General features: G+C 44.2%; 1 pseudogene; it reads left to right on the top strand.

Moving 5' to 3' along the window:
- Positions 1–5,339: 5,339 nt before the first annotated feature.
- LOC112828115 (transcription elongation factor A protein 3 pseudogene) lies at positions 5,340–6,423 on the top strand (annotated as a pseudogene).
- Positions 6,424–7,465: the final 1,042 nt, after the last annotated feature.

Raw genomic sequence — 7,465 nt, 5'->3', positions numbered from 1 at the left:
CTTACAACCACAACCTTCCAAATGATACACTTTACCACAGACAACTGCCTTAGAATTTGTGGCTATGACATTCTTTCCCAGACTTTTCATATCTTGTTAATGTAATGCACATTGCCTTTAATGTAGTTTTGAGGACCACATCATGACATACATTGCCAGTGGCCTGCCCTTACTTCTCTAGTGCATGCCAGCCAGACTCACACATGCCAACAACTGCACTCCTCTGACTCCTGAACCTGGAGCCCCAGATGTAACTGTCCTTGTTATGCCTTTTCTGAAGTCCTGACCCAGTCACAGTCCAGAGTCTGTGAGCATAATGAAACGGTGCTTCACACCATTAATTCAGGGATGGTTTACTGTACTGCACTAGTAACTGGAACATGTGAGGAGAGACCCAGGATCAGGAAGAACATCCCTGGTGGAGGCCCTGGAATGAGCAGTCGCAGGATAGCAAGACCAAGGAAACATGGGGACAGAGCAAAGGTCTCTGGGTAAGAAGTGTCACAGTTGAAAACACAGCCTACAACCAGGCTGGGCTAGGGCTCAGCAGTCACCCCAAAGAATCTAGACCTTTCCAGATATTTTCTGCAATGATGGGTGGGAGTTGCCAGCACCAAGCTAGCCTGTGTGGCTGAGCTACATTATTTATTACAAGAATGCTAACATAAACAGCTGTATCCAAGGATCCTGTGGTTTGGTGTAACCCCTGAAGCAATTTAATTCCTTGGGCTCAAAACCAAAAGTGACACACAAATTACTCTTTCTCATATCTTTCCCTTTATTGAAATGGAAGTTATACATATGATTCTGATGGCCTCTCTGGTGTCTTAAAGCAAAGATTTTGTCCAGCAGTAGCTGACTGGAGAAACCATAATCTTATGGTATGTGCCTGGCCAACCTGCATGGCTGGGATGCCCTACAGGTATCTTGCTTAGAGCTGGATGGGTACACACTGCTCTCCTCACATAGGCAGAGGTGAAGGGAGATACCCATTCATTCCCCTAGGCAGGGGTCCCAGATGCTGCAATCTGTCTGAGGCAGGGTAGGAACTGACCCCAGAGCAGTGTTCCTGGTAGGGCTGGCCCCACATACCAATCAAGGGCCCTGTAAGACATGCAGGTTTCTGATGGTCATAGTCATTATCCCTGGTGGTCAAGAGGTTTGGGTACAAAGCCAGGTCTTCCTGCATTTGGTAAGCAAGAGTCTTGAGGCCTCAGTTCTCAAGAACAAATGGAGGTAATAATTGTCCCTGAGCCACAGGGTGGTTATGGGGACTAAATGAGATATATATAAAATGCTTTAATGTTCACAGGATATTTAATAAGTGCCAGTCACATTCCTCCTCCTTTGTTTTCTTTTTAACATGTGAGGGCTTGAGTGCCGACTATCCAGACTCTGTTTGCCCCCTCCACCTGCCTGCAGTGGAAGCACCATAAAACCCCAGGGCACTTGGAAAATGGTTTGTAGAACCGTGGCTCTGCCTAACTTCCCAGTTAATGAAAGTGGAAGCTGGGGCTCAAACGGTGAAGTGATTGTTCTTCCAGCACATCCGAGAGTCCCCTGGCTAGGTAATGTTGGACTCATGCTTGACACACCCCTCACTGGGCTGGGACTGGCATTGAGACAGCACCTAAAATCTCCTTTGGGCTAAAGAGTTGGCCTTTGATAATGTGTACATTAAGCTGCCTTTTTAATTTATATATAATTTATCCTTTTATTCAATAAATATATATTGGCTAGCTCCTATGTGCTAGGAACTTTTCTGGGTGCTTGGGGACAAAGTGGGAGATAAATGGATAATAATCCCTGTCATGAAGGGTTTCATTCCAGTGAGAAAAGGGAAGTCTGTAGACAAGACAAATTAGTAAAATGTACAGGATATTAGGTGTTGAGAATAAATAAGGAAGGGGGTAGGAAGTGATGATGGAGGAGGGAGAGTTGAAGGAGGGAACAATGAAGTCATCTAGAGGAAGAGATTTCCAGGCAAAGCAACAAAAAATGCAGATAGATACCTACATGGCTTCAAGTGTTAATTAATGGCTCTGGTCACATTATTGTAGTGGTTGTGGGTATGAGCAGATAAGCAGCTGAGTGTTCAGGGAAGAAGACAGTGGCTTTCCATAGAAGAAGGGGTTCTGGGAGGCTGGTAAAATGAGGATGAAAGAGAAAGATAGGATGGATGAAGGTCCTGCCCTTGGACACTCTGTGGGTGGTAGAAAGCAGCAGCTTTGCCCAGGAGGTGATTGCGACAGTGTCTAGCCTTCCCAGTAGAATGGGTGCAAAGAAGCACAAGGTGACTGCTGCAGATATGCAGGTTGCCACCTAGAACCCCTCCCCTGACCACCGCAGTGCTCACAGCCTGACTGTTAATGCACCGTTAGGTAGGGACCACCTCTGGACCCTGAAGTCTACCTCTGCCAGGTAACAGAATCGGGAAGCCCCTGTCTCCACGTACCTTGGCTACACTGTTCAGGATCAGCTGTATCTCTTATAAAGCAGACATTTGGTTTCTGATGACTTGGATAGGCTGGTATGTCTCAATTGGCATTTGATCTCAATTGGCTTTGAAATTGGTAATTAGCATGTCTCTATTGGGTTCTGAACTTGAGTATGAAACAGAGGGACATGATCTACAGATCCCCCTCAAAAGAACCCATGAGAGCTATGGCTTCTTGTCCAGCTTTTCTTGTGGCTAATGGCATGTGGTACTGGCCTGGCTGGCTTCTGAGACAGCCAGCCTGTGACTGGAGAACAGAGCAGAGCAGATGATGCCAGTCCAGCAGCTGCGACCTTCGTTTCCACTGGCAATGTACACAGAGACAGAAACTAGCAGCAGTATGTCCAGCTCTGCCAAGGCCAAGGCTCCTGGGACCACCATCTGAAGACCAGGCTCTGCCCCTCCAGCAGCCACAGGAACCTCTGTTCCACAGGCCTGCAGGGAGAGCAGGGACTTACCAAATGAATGATTTTTCCCATTCAAGGTGGATGGAGCAGCACCCAGCAAGCTGGTAGATGGTGCACACGACCTAAGTCACCAGTGGCATCCTTGCCTCACCCAGCTCACCTGCGATTATACTGTAACAACAGGGACAGAGTTTCATCAAAAGCAACCAAAATTTTGATGTAAATGTCATTTTGGAGAACTGATTAATATGTCAAAATATTCAGCTCCCAAGGTATGATAAAAATAACCTGAGTTCTAATTTTATGATTTAACATTCAAATGACTGATCTAAATTCCTTTTCATAAAATCCAATTTAAACCTGTCCCCTTTAACCAGGGGTTTTGGATGGCTTCTTTGCTAAGCCCTGAATTTGCATGGGCCAGAATTCACGGTGGAAAGCCACATGTTTTGGAAGACTGGGGGCTCATGGGTTATCCTCCTAGTGGCACTTGCATCTGTACAGCACCTGTTGTTTTTATAACATCAAAGAAAGCAGGAGGCCAGGGACATGTTTGCTGGTCAGTCACAGCCCCTGCTGTATGCTTTAAGGGAAGTGCACTTTCCACACCCAGGGAGAAGTGCTTAGTTAGGTATCCTATTGCTCATTTCCTCTGTCCCATGATGGTGAACTTCATTGTGAATTCATCCTCCCACTTCTGATATTGCTTCTACTCAGCTCTCGATGGAATTTAGCCTAGCCTGGGCTCCCTAGAAAACAGAGACGGAGATATACAGAGTATGTGCTCACCTTTTATTGTGAGTGCAATCCTAAGGAAGTGAGGGAATTGGGGGGTGGTGAGGCAGGAAAGGTGGGGGAGTGAATAGGAGGTATGCCAGCTGATTTCTGGGTGCACCTGGCATGTTCAGAGAGGCCTTAAGAAGTCTCTGTGCCTCTGCACTGTTGACTCTGGAGAGGGACAGTACAGGAATGTACCTGTACCTCCCATCATCCATCGGTCAAAGTCCCCTGCCCAGCCCTGACCCTCCTATGCATTGTCATTCCAAACTTTCAAAGAGCCATGTATGAATCAGATGGCCTAATGCTTCATCAACAGCTGGGAAATCCTGGGGTGAGTGTGGAGGGGCAAGGTGTGGGTGGAGGTGCAATGCTGCCCTTTTGTGTTCCCAGGCAAGGAAGGGACAGTAGCCATTGCTACAGCCTGCAGCAGCTATGGCAGCAGGGACCCAGCTCTAGACCCAAAGGTTCCACAGGCTGGGGCCAGTTCCTGAGACTGGGTCTGGAGGGGGGTGGTCTGGTTCAGTGCTGTTTTGACACAAGGCTTTGTAAAGACAACACTGAAGACTAGTTGGGAAGTACTCAACCCACACAATGGAACAAACTACTAAAAATCAATCATTAATGGACATGGCAAAAAAAAGCATCATGCAGATCTAGGTAATATGGTTCTAGTGTGAACTTGACCAATCCCTGAACATGGAGATACTGGAACTGTGAGTGTGGGGCAGGTAAGGGAAGTGTCTTCACTGTGGCCCTTTTATTTTTATTTTTTTCATTTTCCTCCAACTTATTAAATAATAATTGAAAAATATAATTGTATATATTTGAAGTGTTCACTGTGGTCCTTTCATGGCTCTGTTTCCAGGAAGTCCATGGGCTGCAACACCTCACAGGGTCTATTTCCACTGCATTTGAGATGAGTGATGAGTTCTGGGAATGAGAATACACAATTTACACATGCACACACACTCACACATTCTCACTTATACTCACACACACTCATACACACTCACACAGGAGTGTTAGTTGAATTCCTTATTTAATTAGCCAAGGAACAACATTTCATCAGAGGTAAAGCAGCCATGGGATAAAAGGTGCAGTGCCATGTGTCTCCATGTAACTTTCCTTGGACCTGGCATCCCCAGAGGGCACATAGCTGCAGGTGATTCTCCAGTCCTAATAAGGTCTTGCCAGATCTGGACAGACCAATTCTTTTTTCTTCTGTAGATTTTAATCTTGACATAATTTCAAGTTTGCAGAAAAGTTGCAGGTTTAGGATAATGAACTCATATAAAACCCTTTACCCTCATTCACCAATTCTTGATATTTACCACAGCATTTTCTGTGTGCATATTAATGTTATTTTTTTCTGGTCCATTTGAGAGAAAGTTGGAATCATTGTGCCATCTACCCCTAAATATTTCTGTACATGTTCCCAAGAGCAAGAACATACACATTCTTACTCACAGTATAATTACCAAAAATCGGTAATTAAAAAAATTTTATTGAAGTATAATTAATATGCAGTGTTTTATTAGTCTCAGGTATACAATATAGTCATTCAACAATTCTATATATTACTCAGTGCTCATTAAGATAAGTGTACTCTTAATTCCCTTTATTTTAGCTCACCTCACCGGGTGTTGTGCACTAACATGGACCAGGAAGAGGAGCTGCTGAGGACTGCCAGAAAGCTGGAGAAGATGGTGGCCAGGAAGAATATGGAAGGGACCCTTGACCTTCTGAAGAAGCTGAACAGCTCTCAGATGTCCATGCAGCTACTCCAGACAACCAGGATTGGAGTCGCCATTAGTGGGGTCCACAAGTGCTGCTCAGACAAAAAGGTGTCCTTGGCCAAAGTCCTCATCAAAAACTGGGAGTAGCTGCTGAACTCACCTGGACCCCCCAAAGGAGAAAAAGGAGAGGAAAGGAAAGGAAAAAGGGCTTGACTGTTCTAACTGGAAACCAGAGACAGGCCTTACTCCACCAAGGAAAAATTAAGGGGAAGAGTCCAAAGACAGGAGAGACTCTGTGGACTTCAAGTCTTCAGCCACCTTCTTTCCAAAAAGGCCATTGATGGAAAGATCAAACAGCAGAAAATCAAAAGCAGAGACTCCCAAAACACCCAGCAGCCCCTCAACCCCCACCTTTGCCCCCTCCATCTTCCTCCTGGTGCCCTGCTATCTTACAGGGCACTCTGTGTGGGACAAGTGTGTGGAGATGCTCTCAGCAGCCTCGAAGGCCATTGATGATTACAAAGACTATAGATTCAACTGTGACAAGGTGTCTTCAGAAATAGAAGATCATATCTACCAGGAGCTCAAGGGCATGGACATGAAGTACTAGAACTGGGTACACAGCTGAGTCAGCAACCTCAAGGACCTAAGAACTCCAGCCTGAGGAGGAATGTGCTCAGTGGGGCCATCTCTGCTGGGCTCATTGCCAAGATGATGGCAGAAGAAATGGCCAGCGATGAGCTGAGGGAATTGAGGAATGCCATGACCCAGGAGGTTACCTGTGAGCACCAGATAGCACCACCACTGACTTCTTCCAGTGCAACAAATGCACGAAAACTGTACCTATAACCAGAGGCAGTCATGCAGTGCTGATGAGCCCATGACTACCTTTGTCTTATGCAATGAATGTGGCAATTACTGGAAGTTCTGTTGATAGAAATGCCAGCCAGGATTTCAGTGAACAAAGTGAGGAAGAACAAAGAGAAAACATTAAGGCATTGTAGCTGGAAGAAAAATAAAAATGAAGAAAAAAATTCCCTGTATTTTACCCATCCTCCCACCCACCTCCCTTTTGGCAGCTACCAATTTGTTCTCTGTATTTAAGAGTCTGTTTTATTATTCATCTCTTTTTTTTGTTCGTTTTGTTTCTTAAATTCCACATATGAGTGAAATCATGTGCTATTTGTCTTTCTCTGACTGACTTATTTCACTTAGCATTAGAGCCTGTAGGTCCCTCCATGTTGTTGCAAATGACAAGAGCTCATCCTTTTTATGGCTGAATAATATTCCATAGTATTTATATGTACCACATCTTCTTTATCCATTCATTTGTCAGTGGACACATGGGTCACTTACATATCTTGGCTATTGTAACGATGTTACAATAAACATAGCAGTGCATATATCTTTTGGAACTAATATTTTTGTTTTCTTTGAGAAAATACCCAGTAGTATGGTAATTCTAATTTTAACTTATAATTTTTTGAGGAACCTCCATACTGTTTTCCTCACTGGTCACACCAGTTTGCACTCCCACCAACAGTGTAAGAGGATTCCCCTTTCTCCACATCTTTGCCAACACTTGATATTTTTTTGTCTTTTTGATAATAGTCATTCTGACAGGTGTGAGGTGATGTCTCATTATCATTTTCATTTGCATTTTCCTGATGATGAGTGATGTTGAGCATCTTTTCATGTGTCTGCTGACCATCTGTATGTCTTCTTTGGAAAAATGGGAAAAATGTCTATTCAGATCCTCTGTCCTTTTTTTTTTTCTTCTGCCCATTTTTAATAGGATTATTTGTGGGGTTTTTTTGGTGTGAGTTGTATAAGTTTTTAAATAATTTTTGGATATTAACCTCTTATATTGAATGTATCATTTGCAAATATCTTCTCCCATTCAGTAGGTTGCCTTTTCTTGTTTTATTGATGGTTCCCTTCTCTGTGCAAAAGCTTTTTATTTTGGTGTAGTACCCATAGTTCAATTTCACTTTTGTTTCCCTTGCCTGAGGAGACATACCTAAAAAAATGTTTCTCCTGCCAAT

The sequence above is a fragment of the Callorhinus ursinus genome, unplaced genomic scaffold (genome assembly GCF_003265705.2).
Source record: "Callorhinus ursinus isolate GAN/ISIS: 27379988/994484 unplaced genomic scaffold, GSC_fseal_2.0 scaffold111, whole genome shotgun sequence".
Lineage (NCBI taxonomy): Eukaryota > Metazoa > Chordata > Mammalia > Carnivora > Otariidae > Callorhinus > Callorhinus ursinus.
Note: the sequence above shows the minus strand (reverse complement) of the source record. Positions and strands in the feature narration are given on the sequence as shown.